The sequence below is a fragment of the Cyrtonyx montezumae genome, unplaced genomic scaffold (genome assembly GCF_038088225.1).
Source record: "Cyrtonyx montezumae isolate F1298 unplaced genomic scaffold, pur_monq_1.0 scaffold_3, whole genome shotgun sequence".
Classification (NCBI taxonomy): Eukaryota; Metazoa; Chordata; class Aves; order Galliformes; family Odontophoridae; genus Cyrtonyx; species Cyrtonyx montezumae.
The window spans coordinates 129369-154783 of record NW_027072034.1 but is presented as its reverse complement, the minus strand read 5'-3'; the positions used below and the strand labels follow the sequence as shown (position 1 = coordinate 154783).

Genomic DNA, 25415 nt, shown 5'->3' with positions numbered 1-25415 from the left:
CACTTCTTAGAAGAACTTTCATATGTGACTGTGGTATAGTGGCACAGTTTGTGCGAGTGAAGTAGAGCGAAGAGGCAGAAAATCTGGGCTACGTGTCATAAATCTCTGATCGCTTTCTCACTTTTTTTCTTTCTTTCCAAGGAAATGATTTGGAGATTTCTGGGATAAACTATCTTTGGTTAAAAAAGTAAAGAGAATGCATTCTGCAAAGGCAGGCAGCTGGAAATAAAATGTGAAGAAAGACAGCCACCGCAGCATTTAAAGCACTTCTTTGATCTGTTATCTTACATCCTTTGTTTTATTTTTCTTGGTCCAGAATATTTCAGCTTTATTCAGACAAAACTCATATTGAAAACAGTGCAGAATGTGACATGCATTTACCACAAACTAGTAATTGTGTAATCATCAAAAGGGACTCCACTGAATACTTCAGCTAGCAGCATCCTTCTACCTCTGATTCAGAAAGCACTAAGATCTGTTTTGAAGCAAGGGAAAGGGATGCAGGCTTCAAGTCAAGCATTCCTTCTGTTTATGCCTGATTCTCAAAGAAAACAATACTTATGCTTGTCTGTCCATCTATATGGCTGCTCATTTATTAATATTATCATTCTTGTTTTAGACATTACACGTAAAAGTTCAGTACTGCTAAACAGAAGGCATACAAAATCCCTGTTTTATCCACTACTTGAAGGGAAAAATAAATAATGAGAACAAGCAAATCATTCAAAGAGAATTAAGTATCATTACTGATTTCTAAAAAAAAGTGACTGAAAAAATGGACAGATGTGCTTTGTTTCAAGGCTCTGCGGGGCCTACTGTTCTAGAACACCACAAAATTCCGGATGAGGTTGATAACATCTACTTTTACAGATGAAACAAAATCAATCAATCAAACAAACAACAAAACACTTGAGCAAAATGGCCAGAAAAAAAAAGTTAAAAATTGCATCTCTGTGTTAAAATAAAATCTAGAAAAGGGAAATGATTTCAATGTCCAGGTAAAAGAGAATCTGTAGAACACGAGTGAAAAGGTTTTTGCAGAGCGAGATTTATAAGGCATGGTTTGAAAAAGCTGTGTTTGTTTAGTCTACAGAAGAGAGGACTGAGGGGAAAATAAAATAATCTGACATCTAAAGATTATTGTGAAGAAGACAGTCATCAATTGTCTTTTGTAGACAGTTGTGAAAGGACAAGAAAAGATTATCTTAATTTACAGCAAAGAAGAACAGGCTATGTATTTGTGAAACACTTCTGAGTCCAAGGACGGGTAAAGACTGGAGCTGGGCTATGTAGAGATGCTGGAGCATCTTCCTCGCTCCCAATTTAGAGCGCGTAAAACAACGAGTTTCTGTCATTGCAGCACTCTTACATTTATCTTCTTTCCTAACTCTGTTAGCTCTGCTGAACTCAACAAATAATCTGGAATTTCACGAGTAATTTGAAAAATAAATTACAAAATGCGGAGATGAAATTTGATAGCCTGAACGCGTGATAAATCATCAGAAATGCAGGCATCTCTTTATCTATGGATGTATTTTTGTAATTTGTATGCCTTTTTATATTTTAATTTTCACTGATTTTAACTTTGAAGTTCACGTGCGTGTACTTTCTATTTGCAGATCGTGGACAGGGATAAAAGTTCACGTATTGGGGCAAGTAGTGCTGGTACCGACTGCACTATGTGACTCTCCACACAGGAGGCTGGTTCCAGCATCAGCAACACACTTTTCCCTTGACTTTCAGCTCCAGCACATGCTCCTCAGGTATGTATAGCTTTGTTGATATTATGGGGAAATATACTGTATTCAAAACACATGTAGTTTCTTTTAAGTCATAAATAGATAACTGGAGTGTATTACTTTACAGAGTATCTGAAGAAGTCTGATTCCTAAGCAAAACCAGAACTTTGATGATCAATTTTACTTTCTGTGGTTAGCAGCCTATTTTTGCTGTGATAAGTGAAGTCTGTTAGTAATAAAAATGAAACCTAGTATCTGTGCTGTCATAACGGAACCCCAAAGTGAAATTAGTTAGTAATATTAAAGAGTATCACTTGTGTTTGCGCTCCAAACCTCAATTTATTTTATTTTCCTGTACTCAAAAACAACACTAAAGAACATGCACGGATCATGTTACTGACATTCACGGCCTTGATTACAAAATGAATCATTCATATAAAAGCTCTTGGTGGAACATAAAATATGTGACACAGAAGAGCGAGGATTCTGGAGGGATCACAGAATCACAGAACTGTAGAGGTAGGAGGGGACCAAAGGAGATAATTTTCCTGTTCAGAATCCTGAGAGAGTTCAGTCTGCTCAGAATCCTGATGAGCACATCTGCTCTTTCTAAGAAATTCAATTTGAAGGAAAATGAGAAAAGCATTTAATTACACTTATTGCTGTGATAAATAGTAAAAATGCAGATCTGTTCCCTGCTCAAGAATTTCCATGCTCATCTCAAACAATAGTTAAAGTCTTCAAATTTGTGCTCATCTTGCAGTGATAGTTTTTGTATTTGGTCTGTGGCAGCCAAGACTGTGAATATGTGAAAATGTGCATTTTTTGTACCTTCATTCAAAGCGTGCGAGAAACATTTCAATGATAAGTAACAGCGTATTAAAAATGTGAATAGCATACAGAGACTCAAATGATTTCTGCTTAGTTAACCTCCCAGAGAGGAAGGCCTAAGTTAAGAAGTTAAGAGAAGTAGCAACTTTCACTTCTGTAGACCTGTCTTGTTACCCTGATCTAGAACCAAGGAGCTCCAGTGTAACATTCCTATTTTGTATAGCACATGAATCATCTAGACTGGACCTGGACTTGGTTTAAGGAGTTTTTTAAGTCAGAGACATCTACTTAAGTTATTTGAGAATTGACTTAGAAGACCACTAAAGTCTCAAAGCCTTAAAGTACAAAGTCCAGACGAAGATTGTTGTCAATTTGATGCATGTAATTTTAGGAGCCGTATTTACCAACGGTAATTGGCTGCATTATAAGTTTGTTTGCTACAGGCAAATATGCCCTATGTTAGAATTCCCACCGAATTGTGGAACAAGAATATAAATTATGTATCATTGCTCCTTTATATTAATATAGTTTAGAAGAAAACCAGTTTTCCTCAGAGTAGCTTTTGGAAGAACATGTCTAGCAAGTAACCTCAGAATGTTGAATTCATGAAGGGAGAATAATGTGAATTGTTAATGATGAATAGAACAAATCGAGAAAAATGTGAAACTACTAAGGCTTCTTTCACTTACCATCAAAATCTAAGATTGTCCACTTCTCAGAACTTGCTTTTTGACATGTACATAAAATTCTCTACTTTTAGTAACTGAACATTCAAATCTATAGTTTGAAGTTATGAAATATTAATTTTTTTCCAATTTTTAATATTTTCATCTGTTGTTTATTTATTTATTTATTTATTTGTGACTACAGAAAAGATTTCATTAACCAGAGGGGATTTATTAGGAAGAAAAATGTAGTCTTCAGAGGCCCAATGTGGCGATTAAGAAAAACAGCTCTCAGCAAGGTGTCTATAATCTACTTTAGATAATATACTCGGGAAAAAAAGCGAACAACTACAGCTAATAATACAGAAGGCTCTAATTGCTATTTCAAAGGTGCCAATGAATGTGTCACTTAACAGTTTTGAAAATATTTCTTATGGATTAAATAAGGATATTTACAAACAGTAAGAATCACTAAGGGACAGGTGAGAAGGAAAAGAATATATGCTGTTTGATTGAGTGTGGTAAAAAAACATACACAGTTAAACTGGAATGATGTGATATTATTTAGTTTGGTACTAGAATGTATCACTGGAAGATGGGATAGAATTGGGAAAACACAGTGTGTAGCTGTTTTCAGTTAGGCTGCCTTAACAGATTTAATAATATTTTAAAGAGATGGTAATCTGCTTACTTAGCATAATCAAAATTAGACTGAACAAAGTGCTAGAAACTGTACTTCAGGAAGTCAACCCGATGGCCAATTCTGAGGAATAAGTAAGAGAAGGTCAAAATTAAGAGGATATTTTCTCTGGAGTATTAGAGTTTGTAGGTAGTTCTGGGCTCTCCATACTAATATTGGGATACACAGGAACAGTAACAAAGAGAAGGATGCTTTCTTAAGTTTCCATGTCTGTTAACTTATGTAGCCCAGCTTTCCATCTAAGTTGGCCAAAGCACACAGAATTATTTTAATCACCCAATTTTTATGAAGCATGTGAATAACTCAGCTGGAGTGCTTTTGGCTTCTTCTTGAGTGCTTGAGTAGATGGAGTTAATTGCTGGTGCGTACGTGCCCTGTGAGTGCAAGGACAATTTGGATGAGCAGAGTCTAATTATTAGACAGTATCAGTGGATTACTTGAAGCACCTTCATATGCTGTCTGTCCTCGGGGCATTAAACAGTGCTGAAAGTACGAACATTCATGGTTTCATTATTTCCATCATACCACAAAAGGTGGAAATAGTGCAGTATAAGTACTGTGTGATTCATTTAACTTTTATGTGTAATGCTGTAATTAATTTCATGCAGTAAATTAGGTCTCCTACTGACTCTGAAGAAATATGGTTTGAATTAATATACCAGATAAGTCTCCTTGTATAGGGATAAGGGAGTCATGAGTTACTGGGGTTTAATATTTTCCCTAGCATGATTCTTCAGATCCTATTTATGACAAGAGGAAACAGACAGTGGGGGAAGGAGGGAGGGGATTTCCCTAGAGAAAAAAAATAAAAAATAATTCAGTTTATTTCTAAATTACATGAATAAAGCTACAGTTATGCTTTGAGACAGTGTCTCATACTAAGTGTCCTAAAAGCTGTGATTCTGGGCTTCTAGGCCACACTTGTGGCCACAGCCCACTGTCAGGGAAGTTGGACGGAGGAGTGCAGTTCCAAGCACAAGCACATGCACATAGTAAGGGATGAAAGAGTCAACAGCAACATGGTGGCTCTTTGATTCATGTATTTTAAAGTCCAGGGCCTGAAAAGAACTATTTCATTTCCTCAATGCTCCCTGCAGGGACCTTGATAGTGACTGGCTTTGTGTTGAGTGCCTTATGTATTTAGAGCCCTGAGAGCAGCGATCGCCTCTGCAGTGTCTGCTGTCCACAGTGCTGTGTGACTTGCTTTTGTGCCTTCTCTATCCCTTATTCCCTAAAAAGCTGTCCAGCCAGTCAGAAACAACAAACACCAGAAACAGATTCTCTTCTACAACAGATTGCAGAAGCAAATGTGCCACCAGGGCTGGCTAACAAAAGCTGCTGTACCTACCACTTTCCTTAGAGAAGGGCTGAGTGGCTAGCCCTATGCCGTAAGCCATCAGTGCTGTGATACCATTTGCTATTTCCAATTTGGATGGGAGTTGGATCCATAATCTCACCGATCCCTAATCCTCAAGATCATCCTGCAAGGTGTCTTTTTCACAGGGGCCCACGCAGCAGATTCCTAATGGGCACACTGCACTATTCTACAGAGGGCGACCCTTCACAAGTCCTCCTCGTGAACCAAGGGATGTATTTATGTTGTTTCATTTTCATGTTCTTCCTTCCTCTCTCCCAAAAGCAATGTTCTCAGAAAGCAGCAAACTGAAGTGTAGTACCACAACAGGTGATTGACTCAGGTCAAAAATTATATTATCCATGGTTCTAGACCTAAAATACCAGCAATGCTGATTTGAAATACTGGGTTATGGGGTTGCTAAACAGCAACAAGTCAGTTAAATTCGCTTCCAAGCCTCTGTTAAACTCAGTGAAAACAATTTAGCATTTACAGTCTCTCACAAGACATTCTGTACTTTGTCTACATTCTGCACAAAGTTGACCTGTAGCTGCCCAGCACCAAATCAAACAGTGCAGCACATGAAGAAATCCTCTCCTCATGAAACTTTGGGCAAACCAATCATGTCATTAGTATAGTGTCATCTTCCTACTGGATGTGGTTGGGTCTGGATGACAGGTCTGTTCAGAGACAAGGATTTGCTCACATTGAAAGTCTCTGTGATGCTTGAGGGATGCTTGTTCTCTGTGTATCTACAAGTCAGGACCTACTGTCTTTAACAAGAAGTACGCTAGACTTTGTTTTTGAGAGTTGCTGAACAAGTGCTAATAGTCAAAGTGATGATCAGTGCTGGCTCTGTACCTGTGTAGCCAAACGTATTCTTCCACAGAAATGATCAGATCCTGCAGCCAGACCCAGCTGTAACTGGGACTGGGTGTTGCCAGAGTGAAATTTATCAACAGAAACTGTTTTGCAACAGTACAGAATATTTTGTCTTACACAAAGTACCTTTCACTAAAGTTACTGTTAAACTTAAATTAGAAGATTTTTTTGTCCTTGTGTCTTAGCATCATCAGCATTTTCCTGAACTTCTGCTTTCAGTAGTACTGTGCTGTTTAAGAACTTTGACACTATCTGGAGTTCTCCAAAATTTCTCTGAGTTCACATCAGAGTTCATTTTTCCTATGTTCTGTACTGGGACACATATCTTCCCTTGCAGTAAAGTTTCTGAACACACTCTGTATTTTTACCCAAGAATGGAAATGGATCCCACTTACCCATCTTACTATTTTCTCACCAATAGGAACTTGACCTTCCTGTCTGCTTGAGAAATATTTCTATGCCTTGTAAAACACAGAGCAAGAAAAATGAGAATATATTCCATGAATCTCCTATGGAAATACTAGGAAATTCTCTTAAGCTTCTGTTGTTTTAATTATTGTCAGCTCTGCCTGCCTAAAGTCTGCTGCCAAACTGTAGAAACAAAGTCTTGCTCCCTTAGAGAAGGCTTAAACTACTTCAGGTTTTTACTAAAGCTTTCAGCTGAAGTTTACACTGATTCCTCGAGCTTTAATTCTTAGCAAGCGATATTCTTAGAATGGGGCTGATTTCTGTGGAATAGCAAACTGTATTCTCTTTATTTCCACTCCCTACTATTCCTTCAGATTCTGCTTGCAGAAAGACCAGCAGGGCTTTAAGAGAGCAATATGCATGACTGCATCTTTTCCTCCAACGCATCATCCCTAACAGTGGGAAAGAGTGGCTCTCCCCGAGTGTGCTCAGCAGAGCTTCCAGTTCCCTGGGATTTTGGAAGGGCTTCTGTGCAAGAGCAGTTCCAGCATCTGCCACAGATAGCGGGTTGAGCAGTGGCCGAGAGCTAAGAAGAAAGAGATTTCCAGCACAGAGACTTTAGAGTCTCTACTTTAGAGACTTTAATTGCCCCTCCGATGCTTCTTCAAAATAGCAGTAAATATTTTAGAATGGCACATGAAAAGGATAGACAGGGATCAACTTTCTGCCCTTGCTATCAGTACAAAAACGAGGGTGCATCAGATGAAGCTGGCAGAAGGCAAGTTCAAAGCAAGCAGTGTAAGAAATTGTATTATTTTATATGCCTACGGGTAGTATACTTTTGACATTAAGACTTAATACAAATAGCTCACATGGATCCAAGGAGTGGCTGCAGAAGAACGTAGAGGAGGGATCTAGTGAAGGTCACCGAGCAGACGGATTGCATCAAGCCAGAGACACACCCGAGCTAAAAACTGAGTACTAGCACCCACGGGCAACATCAAGTGCAACTGGTCCTGGTCCTGCTGCTTACTTGGGCAGGAACTAGCCTATGCCTGCTGCCAGAGATGGATTAATGGACAGCCCAGCCTCTATTCCATTCTAAAATACAGTTGATTTATGAACCTCTGCCTAATAGCCCAATCTTATAATAATGAAACAACACTTTCAGGGCCTTTCCCTCCTTAAATTCTTCCAAACAGTGCCAACCTGAGTCAACAATTTTGTAACATGTGTTAGTGAAATGCCTCTACCTTATCTCTTTTTCCTTGCTTAATCGTGCCCTTACCTAAACCAAAATTTCTCTCTTTAGAAACTTGCTGTTACCGCTCTAATTTTGAGTGGTGATTTTTTTTCTTCCTTACACTTGCCTTCAGATTCTCTCTGCTCCAGAGTGGAAATGTTTGAGCCTACCAAAAAAAGTAAAATAAAAAAAAATCAAACAGACAAAAAAGAGCAAAAAGAAAAACAAAAAACCCACTGGAAAATTCATGGGATAGCTTTGTTTCCAACACAGTTTGGGAGCAGGAGTTACATTCTGATCCTCATTAAGTGAATCAGCTGAATTCACAGATCTGTAATGCTGACCTGTATGGCACAATTTAAAACTGAGCAGACCAGGATCCCAGTCTTTGGACTTTGTCAGTAATAATTTTCTTCCTTTCCACTCGAGGAGTAGTCCTGGTGCTCGGTTTATGCTGCGGAGTCACACAGGAAGGAAATTCAATGGGAAGCCTCTATCTTTAGCAGAGCTTAATGTCATCATTGCTTACGTTCAGTTCCCTGGTTCGTTTAAACTCTCTCCAACTGCCAGTCGATGGGCCTGGGTGAGTGCATCTTGAACTCAAGGGTGGGGGAACAGGAGGGGATGGAGGAACAGGGCAAGGATCTAGGGCCCTTTGCAGCATCCTCCCACGTTCTGCCTCCTGGCGCTGGTAAATCTGCACTTGAACAGCCAGTGCTTTACTGAAAAAAATAAAAACCAAAAAAAACAAAAAGCTTCTCCTGTTTGGCTTTACTTTTAACACCTCAGGTGTTGAGCAAATTAAGGCAAACCTCTCTGCCAGGGCTCTGTCTCTTTAACTTCATGTGTACACCAGCAGGCACAGTAGGAACCCGTTCTGTTCTGAACACACCATAGCATAAGTGGCTGATAAACCAGAAAGGAGGGAATCCACATTTTCTATTGCTTCTGTGGCCTACTGGAATGATTAATATAAGTTTAATGAGTTATATACGTATACTTTATATTATTTAAATTAAATGTTTCTTTTTTTAACAAGACCACTTAAAATTAAATATGGAAGTAAGGCGTAACCTGTATTCTGGTTAAATTTACTGTAGTTATTGTAAAATAACACAATAAAAGCACTATGTGACACATTTTTTGATGCCAGATTTTTAGAGAAAGTCAAGCACTGGAGGGGTGGGAATCCCTGGCAGAGTGCTCGGGTCTGTAACTCACCCAATGCTGAACCTGCTTCTGATAGTTGTGTACTCATTTACTTTATACTAATGACTGCTATGTTCAAAATCGAAAGGTCCACTGAGAGATGAAAAACCAGGCAATCTCACGTATTTTTTTTCTTCTCACTGAGTCCACGGAAGACTGCGAGAGGATGAGATGTACCAGCTCTAAAGTCTTGAAGGTCGTGCTGACCAGAAACAATCACTTGAGCTCACCAGCTAGCAGCGATTAGTCCTTGCTGAATAAACCAGCTTGCAGTGCACTATGTCCTGATAAGTGTATGCTTTTTCTTACAAGTTACATACATCTACAGTTATTTAATTAAACTGATAAATGAAGTGCTCTTTTGCTACATTTTAATTGAATTCCACTTTCCATCTACATGGAGTTTACAAATCGGAATTGGAAGCCTTCATCGTGTAGTAGAGAAAGTCCATTATATTTTCTATCATAAAAGGTAAAAATTAAGAATCAGAGCTTTACTTTGTAGGAGGTAAAGTAAAAATTGTATGGCTAGGGAATAACAAACTGGATGACAAAAGGAATCGTGTTTTGTGGCTATATTTAACTGAACAGAGGCCTTGAACGTGAAAACAAAATAATGCAAATATGAAACCATACTGAAATAGATGGAATAAGGTAGGGTCCTTCTCTTTTCTGTTTTCAGAGGTGGATAAAAAGGATCATTTAACTCAGAGAGACAAAGTGATGCACCTAGGCAGCTGCTGCTCACGCTGGGGCAGCAGCACCCATCACCTGTGCCCCTGCCTCCGGAGTGCTGCAGCCACTCAGAGAGTAAATGGAGGTGCTGGGACCTGGCCAGGGTGTAAGGTAGAAGGTGACCTAAGGTTAGATGACCCTGACTGTCAAGTGTGCTGCCTTGACAAAGCGCAGTTGCTTGACAATTGCTCGAGGCTTGCAAAACATTGCGTTATCGTGTTCATGCTGTATCCACTGATAGAGATTGTTTTCCTTGTACGTGCTGGGTATTTCTAACTGCGCCGAACCTACTGATGTGTGAAAACAGAGATAAGTTCCAACCGGAGGCCTCCAGCTTGAATGTCTGAAAGTTTGAGTGTCTGAATTGTTTGAGTTATTCCTTTGGGCTAGCGGGCTCTGTCTTTAACTGAAGAGCTGATCCTTGCCCAGCATCTACACTGCTCTTTGAAAATGCTTTTTTTATTTTTTATTTTTTGAATGGTGTCTTTGTTAGAGCTGGAGAAGTTGCAGTGAAAGAATATCTCAGTTTTGAGCTTGATGAATGCCTTTGTACTAATTCTCTCCTTGCACAGGTTCCAGCAGTAGGGCTGGTGGTACGTTAATGACTTGCAGTGGGGCACTCCATGCTCATAGCTCAGTACTGAAGGCAAATGCAGAAGCTCAGCATTGAGTACATATTTTATACACTGGAAGAACTACATTTTTTTTTGGTCTGTGCTGTAACAGAACTTCCTTTTGAAGTGCTGTGTGCCGTTACTGTTTCTTCCCCATTCAGCAGAAGTTTTAGTGATAATGTAAACACGAGCCTCTTTCAGCTGAAGATTTTGCCTTCCATAAAAGAAACTATTCCTTTTTTTCTGCAAAGTGTCCTGAAATAATCTTATCTTCCCATATTTTTGCTTATATCTTAACATTTGCTGAAGTATCAAGAAGCTTCTCAGTGCAAAGAAGGACTCAGAAATACATGAAAGGTATCAGTTTTTTTTTTAAATAGATTTGTAAAATAAAAACAAGGAAGGGGGAAGCAGCACACAGTACAGCAGACATGGGCTGCAGTGGTTAGGGAGGTGTGTGCCTGTGCAAAGAACGGTGTCAGACTGTCAGGGTCAGGACACGGTCACATATGACCTCAGGGGCACAGAAAGGCAGAGCCTTTGATTTGCAATAGAATGTGTGCGTTCTGATTCATTCATTTGCAAAGCATTAGAAAGTAAAGAAGGCAACAGTCTTGCTGAAGGCTCTGGTCAACAACTCTGCACCTTCCATTAAACTCCTCATTTTTCCCTCCATTTTTGTGTCCCTTGCACATTTCCAGCAGCCTCTCCCTCTCCAGACAGCTGACTTTCATGCACGAGAAAAGGACAGTTTTGCTGGTATTGTCACATGACACAACTTGTCATTATTTTAATTCCTGCTTTCGAATGAAATGTCTGCCCATCTCTATGTTAAAACTGTGTCTTTTTCACTGCTGCATTAAGGATACCTGGATTTGACATATGGCTTTTTATCAACGTAATTTTAAGCCCTGAATGAGATTTTGCTCCTTCTAAAAGTCACAGAGCCCAGGCAGAAGTGGCTAAGGCAAGGTTAAACTGTTCATATCTTGACACCCCGCGATTATACAGATCCTCTCATCTCTGTGTGCTTTTACACAGCCCAGAACCATCAAATCACAGAACGGCTTAGGTTGGAAGGGACCTCAAAGAACATCCAGTTCCAGCCCCCTGCCAAGGGCAGGGTTACCAACCACTAAGTTAGGCACTATTCAGTACTTTGTGCTGGATCTCCTACTGCTCCCCAAAGCTTTCCCTATTCCAACATAGAGGAAGGCTCATGGCTTCCTTCCACAATTCCTTAACACGTGTGGCCTTGGAGCATCCTGTACGCATATTTTGTCTCTTAGGTCCAGTGAGGGGTAGGACACCTTTAAGTGTCCTAATCTTAGAAGTTCAGAGGCAGGGACAGAACTATGGCCCTAACATCCATTCCAAACCACGATCCATCTCCTACCTTAGCACAGATTTAACATCAGCTCTATGGTGTAACTTGAAATCAGCTGTGGGAACAGTAGCAAGCAGTCTGCATTCAGGTGGTGGGGAGAAAGAGATAGCAATGACAGTTGTCAATGTGCTAATCGATCCCGTTTATTTAAGGTCAGGAAATTAGGCACAGTCACTTGACTTCTTTATTTCATTCACTTACAGGTCGATTTTACCTGCAGCACTGAGCTACTGAGACAGTTCGGCTTTTGTGACTTGAGTCAAGCAGGAAGCTTTCAAAGCCACGTGCCAAAGGTAAGTCAGTTATAACCTTCTTGTTTGTATACATCTCCACAAATACTGCACATTTGCAGGGGAACTTGGAGGGGAATTAAAGACTGGATCTGTAGATAAGGCAAAGCCCTGAGAGCAGGGAGCCCTGAGAGCTTTGCTCCTAGTGCTCTCACTGTACTGAGGAGGTGCACATGCTGCTCCAGCTTTAAAATAGTGCAACCCGATCCTTCCTCCAGGGCTCAGAGCCTGGGGGTGGGGAGGGAGGTGAAAGAATAGCCCAGATCCTCCTTCCCGTTTTGGGTCTGGTTTACTATCTTGGGTGAAGAGAGCAATAACTGTGCGTGTCTTTACGAGGGAGGACCCTTTGCTTGCCTTAGCTCTCACCTTTCACCATTCTCCTGGTGTAGGCCAGGTTTAATCTAGTCTGTGTTAGGAGAAAATACATGTACACGGCATAATGAGCTTCCTCCTCATTTTCATTTTCCCTCGCTGCTATGTAAATCATGACTCTAAGCTTGCAAGGGGTTTGTCTGTGGGAGTTACGAAACCAAAGGGATTGCACCGACAGGGAGCTCCTTCTGGTTAGTCCTCAGTGTTTGTCACACTGCTTAGCATTGTAAAACTTAAACAAACTAAGCTCCAGATCAAAAGAGACTGCCTGATATTTCCCTAAGCCACAGATGAAAAAAAAATATATATTGTCAAAAGAAAGCAATTTACTAACGAAATCTTCATAAACAAGGACAGACAATGTGCAAGTCAGAAAAGCGTTGTACTGGAGTTTCACTTGTGGGTAGAGATTTCAAGTTCTCCAGATAGAGTAGCTCACAGATCTGACTTGGAAAAGCGACCAACATTAATATTTAGCCAGGGGATGTGACAGCCAATCAGTACACAGCCATACAGTGGGATCTTTGTGAAATTTATTCTTCTATAAGAAGGGATGTTCATGCACGTAGCACATTCAGCCAGAAACAAGGATATGAAGAGCCCTGAATAAGTACAGTTGTTTTCATATCCTCTTTTGCCAGCTAGTGCTGCCTGCTTTTCTGCACACTTCTTTTTCAATTCTTCACACAGTCCAAAGTGGCTGTTTTTCACCTGATCAACTACTGCTGCTTCCTTAACATGCACCCATCTTTTATGGTAGATATATTAGCAGCTCTAACCCGCGCTGAGGGTCCGTTTTCGCTCTGCGCTGGGTGTCTCCTTTGTACACATTTTAAAGCAACGCCCTAGTTAATTAACAGCATTTATGCATACGCAGTATTAAGAATGTTAACTGCACTTCGGGAAACTACTCATCAAAGCTATCACTCTGAAAGGCGCTGGACTTTTTATGGAGAGCAAATGCCAAGCCTGAAAACTGTTCTATAGAGAACAGTACCGGCAAAGGGTGAGGCAGGACCCAGCAGCAGGCTCAAGAGGAGGAACTGCTGAGGACGACACTTCTCGTTTCCAGAAATGAGAAGAACCGAGAGCTGCGTGCAGATCCCTCCAGGAATGCGATGAGCGTTCCGTTAGAAGGGTTGCACCATCCCTGTCCTGCTGCTGGAAGGCAGGCACTTCTCTCTCCTTTCCCACTTTCTGTAAAACACCGCTTACTATAAAAGGGCAGCTGGATCCGTGCCTCTCCTTCTGCGCCTCAGGCTCCATTTTTTTGTAAAAAAAAAAAACAAAACCTTTTTCTGCCCGCACCTTCCCCATCACGAATAAGCGCCGCACTTTTCCGCCGTTCGTAGTTTTTGCCATAGGGCTGCGACGGTCCGGAGGGGACACGTCCGAGCGCTGTAGGGGCCGGGTGCGGGCTCCCAAAAAGCGGCAGCCGGGCTCGCAGCCGCGTTCACTCCGCATGGCCGCTGCCCGTCAGCGCAAAGCGCGACGCGGGGGCTGCCGCGGGGCCGGGGGGGGCAGCGCTGCCCGCGGCCGCGTCCCCGACCCACGGACGCCCTTGGCGGTGGGGCGGAAGGGAAGCGCTGCGAGCTCGAAACGAAAGCTTTAGGGACTCGCAACCGAGGCCTTTATGGCCACCGGGAAAAACCGCGTGCGACTACCAGGACCTGCGAGGCGGCGTTTCCGGAGAGAGCCGGGGTTTGAAGCGCCGAAATACATTTTAAAGAATCGAAGTCTTGGGGACGGTCTTTTTTTCGAGCCGTCCGGGTTGATGCCGCGCCGCGTTACCCGCGTGCCGAGGCGATCGAAAGCAAAACAGACGTGGGGGAAATCGGCGGCGGGCGGGCGACGGCTGTGCCAACCCGCGAGGGCCCTGAGCTGACCGCACCCGGAGCGCTGCGGCACAGCGGCGGGCTCAGCCCGCGGCCCTGCCCGGCGCCGTCCCGCTGCCCCGAGCCGCGGCACGGACACGCTTCCTGCCCTCGCAGCTCCGCCGCCGGGACGCTTGGCGAGGGGGCTGATCTATACGCAGACCGTACCGAGAATTCAGCCGAGGGGCGAAACGCTCGCTCGCTGGTGCAGAGGAAACGGAGCGGAGCTACAACCTAGCAGGACAAAGGAGACACTATTGACTCATTCCAGACTGCCGACTTAGCAGCTCAACTTTGTTTCCTTTTAACTTCAGTAACAGTAGGAGCTCAGAGCTCCCCGCTCGATTTTCTGCGCAAATAGAAACACCTGGACTTCAAAACAGCAACGTTCTTTGAAGCCACCCCGAGCCATTAACACATTAAAACCTCCGTGCGCTGCCGAGCAGGGCCGGGCGGCCGGCGAAATCCCGCAGTCAGCCGGTGCCCGCTGCGGGGAGGGGTTTTTGCGTTGCTGCCTGCGACTTGCAGCAAGTTTAAAAAGTGGAGAAACCACTTTTTTCATCTTTGCTACGGCTTTGCGCAGCGGGTAAGTAGCGCTGTTGTATTTGCGCGGGGTTCAAAGAAACAACAACAACAAAAAAGCAAAAAAAAACCCCAAACAACAACAACAGAAAAACGGAGCGGTTTTGCTGTTTTCCCGCACGCCGAGCTTGGGAGCAACAGCGCGGGGCGCGCAGACCGCGGGAGCGCGCGGAGCGTGACAGCCGCGCACGGAGCAGGGAGAAGGAGGGGGGGGGGGAAGAGATAAGTGGGCGGGGCCTCGGCGTCCCATTGGCCAGGCGCGCCGTCACTCAAGCTGCGTCACAATACGGCTGGGGCAGCACTGTAAACACTCGGCGGCGCGGGTGTGTGTGTGTGCGCGCGGGGGCGCGCCTTTCCCCGAGCCGGGTGGGGGGGAAACGCGCGTCCCCGGGAAGGGGGGAGGCGCGCCCCCGAGGCGTCGGGTGCGCGCGCGCTAAGGTAGCATCACTACAGAAGGGATGATGTAATTCTTCCTCCGCGGGGGGTTGGGGGGTGTTTGGGACACGCGTGATCGTGACCGGCATCCCCCCTCCCTCCCACGGAGCGCGGCAAGAGAAGGGAGAAGACGCGTAAACACCCCCCCCCCCACCCTCTCCGATAAAAGCACCCCCGCGCGGCGTGGGAGTTGCGCGTGGGAGCGCGGGGCCGCGCGTGGGGAGCGGGGCTCGGTCCGCGGTTCGGTGCGGCGGGCGGGGAGCGCATCCCGCCTCCCCCCAGCCCTCCCCGCCCGGCACTTACTGTCAGCGGGGGAAGCCCGGCGCCGAGCCGCTCCGCTCGCAGGACGGTGCCAGCGCAGCAGACAACGAGGAATCAAAAAATAATCGCGCATGGATCTGTAATCTTCCAGTAGCGAGAGCGGCGGGGAGCGGGAGGTGGAGGGAGGAAGGAGGCTTCGCTTTTGAAAGCGGTAGCAAAAAAGAAAAAAAAAAGAATCAAATCAAAATAACGCCCCCCACCCCCTCCCCCCCCCGGGTTGCCTTTTTTGTGCAGTTTCAGCAAAGCTGCGAGGAAGTTGCTCCTTTTGTTCCACTATTTATAGATTGCGTCAACATTGCGAAAAGGAGAAGGCGGAGCGGCGGCACTCGCTCCTCGCCGGGGGACGGGCCGCGGGGACGGGGGGGAACGGGGGGGGGGAGACGGCGAGGAGCCCGGCGCACACGCGCGACCTCGGGCACCCGGCGGCCCCCTCCCCCCTCCTCCTCCTCCCCCTCTTCTCCCCCCGCCCCGGGGCCGCGCCCCGCGGCTCCGTGTGCCGGGGCGGTCGGGCGGTAGCGCGGCTCCGCTCGGCGCGGTGCGGTGCGGCACGGCTCGGCTCGGCACCGCCCCGCAGCGGGAGGCGGTGCGCGTAGAGAAACCTGTTGCGGCCTCGGGGAGGCCGGGGCCGGGGAAGCCGAGCGGCGAGGAGCGGCCCGAGCCCCTCGCAGGTGCAGCCGGCCGGCGGCGGGTTGATCCCCGGCCACCGGCGGGGAGTGGTTGGGGTGCGGGGGTGAGGAAGAAAGGGAGACGGGGAGCAGCAGCACGGAGCCGGGTCGCTCTCAGCCTTCCTCCGCGAAACGCGAGCGCACTTTGCTGGCCTCGGGCCAATGTTTCTAAAGTGAATGTAAACAAAGAAAACTGCAAAACACGAGACGAGGGCCTTCCCCCGCAGCCAGGGCGAGGGAACGTGCTCCCGAACGGTGCCGGCCTCCCTTTCCCCCGCCACGCACCGGCTCGGCCCGGCTCCGCGGGGCAGCGGGCGCGGGGCCGTAGGCCGACGTGCCCCGATCGGGCGGAGGCTCCGGTCCGCCCCCGGCTTCGGGACGATCCGCTCCCGGCGGCAGCGGGGCGAGGCCGAGCGGGCTCGGGCCGGGCAGGGCGGGAGCTGGGATTCCCCCCGTCCCCGAGCCGCCCGCATGAGACGTGCGGATTTCCCCTCCGGGTGACGGCGGACTTCTTCGCGTTTTGGGGTTTTCGGGAGAAGAATCCCCGCGGAACGCGCGCGGCCCACGGCGCTGGGGCAGCGCTGGGGCTCTGGGGCAGGAATGAAATTAAAGCGGGTTTCCGTGGCTCCTGGCTCGGGCTGCGTCCTCCGGATCCCGCTCCTTCCTCGTCCTTACGGACAGAAATAAAACGAACGAATATCTCCCGGTTCGAAGGCGGGCAGCGCGCGGTGTCACCGAAAAGACGGTGCGAGTTTTGTGCGGGAAGCCAAAACCACCGCCCGAAGTGAGCTCCTGGAGCTGCCCCGGGGTCGGATGCGGCCGCTGGGAGAGGCCGGGACCGGGGATCGCGGGGAACGGCCGCCGAAACTTCGGGGAGAGCTCTCGGGGCCGGGCGGAGCGCGCTCGGGCAGCGCGATGTCCTCGGAAGTGTTGGGGGAAAGAGAGCGTGAGGCAACGGGAATGCTTAATGCCTTTATTGGTGTCGGTTTTGGTGAGAGGAAGGGTGCTGCAGCGAGCGGCGGGCGAGCCGTCAGGGGAAAGGCTGTTAAGTGTAGGGTTCTTGTTCTCTTTTTCTTTCTTTCCCTTTCTCTCTCTCTCTCTCTCTCTCTTTCTTTCTTTCTTTCTTTCTTTCTTTTTCTTCCTTTTTCTTTCTCTCTTTCTCTCTTTCTTTCTCTCTCTTTCTCTTCCCTCTTTCTTTTTTTCTTTTTCTTTCCTTTCTTTCTCTCTTCCCCCCTCCCTTCCCCTCCCCCCACCCGACTTTTTCAGAGCCGCACGTCTCATCCCGAAGGCGCTCCCTGCCCACTGAGATGCCTCATAGGCAAAAGTCACCACGGGCCGCGGGCTGCTTTCCCCTGGGACAGATCAAGGAACTGATCTGACCCTCCCTTCCCCTCCCCCGATCTCACCGCCCGCTTCTCGCTGTTCCTCCCGCTACGTGACACAGAAGCGGCAGCGGTCGCGCCGCGGGGATGCCACCCTCGGGCCTCACGGCCAGCCCCGGCGTGGCACAGCGGGCGCGGGGCTGGGCACCTCGGGGCAGCTCCCGGCCGCTGAGCTTTCCTTTAGATCCCAACTGACTAAAAGGCTGAAATGACCTCAGGACTCTGCCTTTTGGGAAGAAGCCTTCCGCCTCCCTCGCTCCTCTGCCTCCCGCTCGCACCCCGCGCCCACGGGGCGGGGGGAAGAGGGGGAGGAGAGCCTTCACTTCTCGTCCTCTCTTTGCATACTTTTCGGACCGTATCGGGACGCGCCGATGGGGATGGAGAGATCGAATCCCATTTCCTTTCCCCTTTTTATGAAACAAAACCTTTCCCAGCCTACGCTCGGATGCTGGGTACCGGCAGCCGTGAGTTCCCAGCTCCCTTCTGAAGCGGAGGGGGCTCGGGCGGCGGGGAACCGCCGGTGGTGGTTTGCGGGCATTCGGGGGCAATGCTCCGCGGTCCCAACACCGTTTTCAGGGAGCGCAGTTGGCGGCCGGGCTCGGGGACCACCAAACGGAGCGAAGCATCGACGCCTGTACGATTTCCAAAGAGCATAAAAAAAAAAAGAAAAATAAAGAAGTAAATAAAGAAAAATAAAAGAAAATAAGTGTCCCTTCGGTGTGATGGAAAAATCGCCGTGTAAGCGCAGCTCCAGCAGTGCGGGCTCCGGACGTCGGGGAACGAGGGGATGCGCGGAGTGGGATTGGGGGTGGGAGAGGGAGAATAGAAAATAAATTTAAAAAAAAAAGGAAAAAAGGAGAACAAATGGGAAAAGAAAAAGAAAAGGGAAAAAAGATAAAAGGAAAAAACAAACAAACAAACAAACAGGTCGGAGGTTTGTAGGGGAGCGTTCGGAGGGCCGAGGAAGGGCTCCGGCCGCGCCGCCCCGCCCCGCAGCGCCCCACCGCCACCCCGGCCCCGCACGGGCAGACTGACGAAACGGGCTCCGAAAACGACACGTTTGGGGAAGCCGCAGAGGGCTGGATGTGGTCCGCGCGTCGGAGCGAAGAGGCGCTTCTGCCGAGAGCGTTGGGCTTTTTTCACATTTATATATATATATATATAAAATTTTTTTTTTCTTTCCTTCGGTCTGGAAACTTTTTGTGCATCTCGAGCGGCGTCATTCCGTAATTATTATTTCAGCCCCCGTTGCCTGTAGGCGAGCAGGTTGCTAGGGCCGGGCCGAGTCCCGCTCGGGATCCCCGCAGGGTCGCTCCCAGCCCTCGGATCGCGGAGCGAACGGGCGCGGGGCGGGAGGGGCGCGGGGCGGTGCGGCCCTATACGCGCTGCGGGGGCCGCGGGAAGGGCCCGGGGCGGGGAGAGCCGAGCAGCGGGGGCTGTCCGGGGGCAAAGTCGTTGTTTGAAATTGAGCTGGGGCTTTTTTTTTTTTTTTTTTTTTCCTACGTAGCTGGGAAGTGTCAGCCGTAGCCTTGGTTGTGTGTACATTAGCGGCGGAGGCTTGGAAACGTGCTCGTCACGAGCGGCTGAGGGAGGATATATATAAATATATATATTTACTGCAATTCGTGACAGCTTGTAGCGAAAAAGCGCAATAACCTGCTCTGGGATAGCGCTTTCGCGGCGATTCGTCTTTTCCTTTTTTTCCCTTCTTTCCGTCCTTCTATTTTTTTTTCTTTTTCTTTCTCTCTTTCCCCCTTTCCTTTTATATCTTCCTCCCTTCCTTCCCTCCGATTTCTCCCTTTCTTTCTGTCCTTTTCCCTCCTTTCTTCCCTTCCCCTCCCTTTGTGCCGTCCCCGAGCCGACGTCCCGGAGCCGCCCGCGCAACCCCGGCCCCGGCCGCCCGCTCCCTTTCCCCTTTTCGTTCCCCAGCCCCAAGCTCTCCCTGACGGCGCGAACCAAACCCCCGTGCCACAGCTCTCCCCCTCTCCAGCTCCATCGCCCTCTTCGTCCCCTCCACGGCACCTTTCCGTCCCTCCGTTTTCTGACGCACTTTTCCTCGCAGATGTCCCCACGTCCCTCATTTCGTGTCCCTCTCCCGCCCCCGGCGCTGCGCGTTTCGTCTCCTCCCAAACTTGGCGTAGGTTTGATGTAAGATGAGGTGGCCGACGGCCGCGTTATCCCCCTATTTTGGCACGATTAAATGCGGCGATTTTCAGTGCCGTCGTTAAAAATACCGAGCGCAAATGCTGAGCGCGCTGCGTGTCCCGAGACTTCGATTTGCCCCCGGCGCACGGAGAGCTGTTTAACTCGCGAAGAAAAGCGACGAATACCTTTCTTTCAGCGGAAGCTCAAAAGCAATTAACCGAAAAAAAAAAAAAGAAAGAAAAGAAAAAAAGAAAAAAAAAGAAAAAAAATGGAAAGGAAAAAAAAGAAAAAGAATAAAAAAGAAAATCTTCAGACAGTCAGAAAAAGCTGCGATATCGCTGGGGGAAAGAAAAAACAACAACAACAAAACAACAAACATAAAGCTCAAGCAACAAACAGCCGTCTTCCAAGCGGCTTTGGGTCCTGGCGTGGCTGGCTCGGGGTGCCGGCACGGGGACATCGCGGGGACACCGCGGGGAGGTGGCGGCGGGGCCGTCCGTGCCCGGATTGTGCGGCGGTTCCGGGCGGGTCCCGACGTCCCGAGAGCCGAACTGCTGCGGGGGAGTGCGGGGATTTCTCCGATGGAAACGTTTGCGGTGCGCTGAAAAATACTTAAACTGTAGTGACGGCGGCGCGGAAGGTAACCGCCCGCTGCCTGAAAAGCGAGGGGAAACGAAACAAAACAAAAGAAAACAGCCCAACAAAACAAAACAAAACAATTTTTCAGGGGCTGTGAGTTAATTCCGTTCATTTCACCTCGCAGCATCGCACCGACAAACGCGTATTGAGGCAGTTGGGGACTTTCAGTTTTGCTCCCGCTCTGCCCGCCGGACTCCCTTTCCCCTCTGCCACTGTCTCCGTATCTCCGTGTCCTTGAGTCCCTTTATCCCCCTGTCCCCATTTTCCCCATGCGCACCCGTCCCTATTCTCCCCCTGTCCCATATCCTCCTGTCCCCATGCCCCCCTGCCCCCGTGTCCTCCTGTTCTCGCGTCCCTCTTCCTCACGTCCCCCAACCAGGTGTCCCCCCACCCCTCTCTGAGCGATTCGGCGGAGCTGCAGCTGCACCCAAGCGATCACCGCTTCTCGGTATTTCATTGTCACAGTTTCTCTGGCCCGGCCCTTATCTCTCCCCGCAGATACCCGCGCAGCGGCCGCTGCCCCCGGAGCTCCCGTTCACCCCCCCGGGGCTGCGGTCATAGCCAGAGTTCTGCCGGCCACCCCCCCCTCCCCCACCCCGGGCCGCTCAGCCCTCACCGCCGCTGCCCTTTATCTCCCGGCTTCAGCCCCGACTTTGCGGGTGGGAAATGCGAAAAGCTAGCAAACGCGTAAAGAAATTCGCGTTCGGCCATTTTCTTGCCAAGTTGACATCCCGAGCGAGTTTGTCCGAGGAGTGGAAACTGGGCGTGGAAACTGCAAACACCGCACCTGGGCTGGAGGCGACCGGGGGATCCCCGCGTCGTGTCTCTCCCCCTCCCCCCCGGGGCTGTCCCTGACCGCGGGGACCCTCGCACAGGGGGCACACGGAGGGGTTTGCTCAAGGAGGGCACCGGCAGCGCTAGGGTAGTGTGGGGCAGTCGAGAGGGTGCTAGGAGAGAGTGATGGGGCGGTCTGGGAGCGAGGAGCACTGAGCAGCAGGGCCGGGCCGGGCCGCACCTGGGGGCTGGGCGGAGCGGGCGGGACGTGGCCGGGATCAGCCCATCCCGGCCCCGGGCACGCCGGCATCTCTGGGCGGGAGCTGCGGGAAAGGGGAAGGCAAAAGGGGAAGGAAGGGAAGGGAGCTCCGTGCGCTCTCTGCCCGAAAATCGTCCGCGTCTTCGCGTCTCCTGGACGGAAAAATCGGTATTTTGCGTCCAGCTGCTAACGCCGGCTCCTTCTGGTTTGGCTTACAGCTGCGCCGAGTGCACCTGGTGGTTTCCTCCCTTTTTATAGTCTTGGGTTTTTTAAGCCCTCCCCGTGCCCCGGGACATCAGCAGCCCCGCAGTGCCCGCACGCTGCGAACCGCTGGAGCTCCGCGCAACTTCTAAACGGAGCTCACGAAACACACGCGTGTTGGTTGTACGGTCCCGCGGGGCGACTTCAATTGCCTATGACTGTTTGGCTTGGCGATGAGGCTGTGGGGATTTGACTCATCGAGATGTAAATTAAGAGTAAATAGAGAAAAAAGCGTTTCTCTGCATCCATCTGAATTTACGTTTCGTCGTTTTAATAGATAAGATAATGGTATTTCTCTGTCTCTAATTAATAACTGCTCTAGGGGGAATTCCGGGAACAGAAACCAAGGAGATTTGCGTACTGAAGGGCTAATGCACGGGGAAACGTTGCTCAACATCTCTGACATACGTCTGTGCAGATGCAAATAGAAGTGGTTTGAGGCTCACAGTGCGTATATTTGCGGCCGGGGAGACATTGCTATGTAAGCACTTTGCCCCTGCTCCTAGTCCTGTCTCCATGCCTCCTGCTTAGCTCCTTTGGGAATGATGGTTTCCTGGGGAGCCACAAGCCACCCTACTCACTGCAGCAATTCTGTCTGCTGGCTTCCAGTGAGTTGCAGCATGCTCCCAGTATGTGGTCGTCACGTTATAGCCCGGATAGCCTGAGGACAGAAGCAAAGCAGATAAAAATTATAAAGTGTTACATCAAAGGGAAGTCTTGTTTGTTATCAAAAGCCTGTCAGTATGAAATGATATGCGGAAAATATTTGCTCATCACTAAATCACCACCTTATTTCAGGAAATACAGCTTGCCATTCATTACAGCTAACATGAGTGGCTGTACTGCAGGCAACGATACAAGGACTGTAACTTAGTCAGCACAGTCTACATGTCTTTGCCTACTTGTAGCCTTGCTTTCTATATGTCCTCACAGATTTCAAGAAGCAGACCAGCAATGCGTAGAATCATTGAAAATGATTCTAAAACCACCAAGCTTAACCATCAACTCATCACCATTGTGCCCACTTGAGGAGCAATCACTGCAGTTGGAAAAGACCTCCTAGACCATCAAGTTCAACCTGTCACCACCAAGCACTTAAATCAGGAACTTCCAAAATGCTGGCTGAGTTTATCATGTGAGACTCTCGTCCATCGGAGAGCATCCTGAATTCCTTGGTGCTTGGGTCTTATGTGGGACCGTGGCTCAGGTCTCTCAGTGTCACCTGAGATGGTTGGGCACTTGAATCCTGTGCAGCTGTTTCTCTTTGGGTGGTGTGAGTATCCAAGCACTTTTAGATGATGTGGAAGTAAATCTTGTAGCTCCTGACTCGTGAGGTTGGGTTTTTTTAATTAATTAAATGTATTTATTTATTTCTGAGTTTGAATAGTTACTGCAGGCACAGTGTGTAACATATGCCTGAGTGGCCTATCTCAGCAACCCAGGAAAATCAGCTCCTAGCCCACCTGCTACCAAGTCCTAGGGAAGACATGGGCCTCATACTGTCTCCCAAAGGCCAGTAGGTCAAGTGAGGACTCCGTGAGAGGCAGGAAGCAATCTGCACAGCTTTCCCATAATGACAAACATGTAGAAACATCATGCAGTAGGCAGTTACATGAAAACAGTTGAAAATACATAGGTTGTTGCTCTTGTCTGGGTATACATAGAAGAACCAAAGAAACTAGGCAGAGCTAATTAGCAGAATGATCTTTTTCAACTCTGTATGTTCTTCTGACAGAACTGCTTTCTAGAATACATATGTGCACTTTCCATGTAGCACAAAAGTTGTTCTGCATGTAGTCATGTGCAGGCTGCGATTGTCTCTGCCTCTGCTTTTTGGAGCCCTGAAATGTCGTGCGAAACCCCCCTGAGGTTTGCACTCGATATTTTAACCTCCCTTTGCAAGGCAACTGCTGCATTTGCACATGTGGGAATCTGGTGAGCCATACAATCTTAGGCTGAGGATTTCTATTCACTAGGGATTAGCTGAACTGTTTTCCTAAATCAGTCACCAGATCTGGATTCCAAATTAACAGAGTGGCGCTGAGCAATAATGTGGACTCTAGGTAGCAGCTTTGCAAATTTATTCAATGGAAGCATTATAAAAGCAGGCTGTCTGACTGCCTTAGCTTTAGCACAGTGAACTCTGAGAGCTAGCGGACTTCCTGCATTTCTAACAACCAAGAGCTCAGGTTCATTCAAGGATGCTGAATGAGAAATGCTGATTTTTGTTCAGTTCCTCCAAACACAGCTAGTCCAAGCAAAAAGTTTAGATGGTGCAGAATGACTGGATCCTGGATAACAGTGTCAGCTCGGAGATGATTCAGCCTCTCCCTATGCCCCCTTGACCTGCTCTCCCTTTGTCTTGCTGGACAGATGTTAGCCCATTCCTGAAGACATCCATGGATGGAGATTTCACACCCTTCTGTGCTGTCTATGCTTGTACTTGACCGTATTCTCTTAGCGTGATTTCTGTAGTCCCCTCTAGACTAAACCATATCAGACTTTTATATTTCACAGAGTTTTTTGTTTTTTTTTTTGACCTCTGACTATTCTGATCACTCCTTTTTGAATTTACCCAATCTTTCTTTTGCTGTTTCTCAAACTAAAGTCCAAGACTATTTCTCCAATTGGTCAAGATCATCAGTTTCCATCCCATCTTCCAGTGAGCTGGCAACCTCTGTTAGCTTGGAATTATTTGCAACAGTGAATAGGGGTATTTTACCTTTCTTCAGGCTGTTAATGGAAATATTGAGAAATCACAGACTTACTCTTATACAACCTTCAATGATTCTCTGTTGACAAATGCTTCTGGTGAATGACTTCCCAACCATTTCGTACTCATCCTATATTAGTTTCCTCTAAACTGTGTTTCTGTCTTGGGTAGAAGAATAGCACACATCAACGTCGATAACAGTCAAGATATGACACCTCCTGCTTCTCCCATCTGTTATCCTGTTTCAGAAGGAAACTAGATTAGTATGTCACCACCTAGTCTCATCCAAAAAGACTAGCTACACATAATTTAAGCCTTGATGAGGCGTGGATCAGCAATTGTCAAGCTGTGGATTCCAGTGAATGCACTATCCATGAATGGAGGCATCAGCCTGGTTGAAGTTGTGTTGGAGGAGTGGGGCTCATGAGCTGAAGAACATCTGGCAAAGTTTACATGTTATCACGGTGCAGGCAGCAGGATTTCTAGAGCAATCTTATGTGAGACACTACCCTAGAGCTTTTTCTCCTTCTGTCTTTTCTGCAGCTGAATATAGTGTCTTGATACTGCAGTGTTTGAAACAAGTGACATTCAGATGATATTTGTAGCACAAGAAAACAGTTGGACCTCTGAGACACACCAAAAGCAAAACAGACCATTAAAATATTACTTCTGTTCAGATACATTAAGAAAGTGTCCAGGGAAGTGGTGGAATCACCGTCCCTGGAGGTGTTCGTGAACCGTGTGGATATGGCACTGAGGGATGTGGTGAGTGGGCATGGCGGGGATGGGCTGACAGCTGGGCCAGGTGATCTTAGAGGTCTTTTCCAACCTTAATGATTCTGTGATCTATTCTGTGCGCAGGGATGGGGGATGTAAAACATATGTACATCCAGGGATCTGAAACCTACAGTCATTAACTCAATCATCTATAGTAGG

General features: G+C 47.7%; 2 long non-coding RNA genes across 2 annotated transcripts in view; one reads left to right on the top strand and one right to left on the bottom strand.

Moving 5' to 3' along the window:
• Nucleotides 1-15811, bottom strand: part of LOC136053232 (uncharacterized) — a 43491-nt gene extending 27680 nt beyond the window's left edge. Inside the window, exon 1 of the long non-coding RNA XR_010622612.1 lies at nucleotides 15624-15811. This is a non-coding gene — a long non-coding RNA (uncharacterized LOC136053232). The remainder of the gene's footprint in view (nucleotides 1-15623) is intronic.
• On the top strand, nucleotides 8246-25215 carry LOC136053235 (uncharacterized). Its single transcript, XR_010622614.1, has 3 exons — nucleotides 8246-8256; nucleotides 22797-23039; nucleotides 25023-25215. It is a non-coding gene; the product is annotated as an uncharacterized LOC136053235 (long non-coding RNA).
• The last annotated feature ends 200 nt before the right edge of the window (nucleotides 25216-25415 follow it).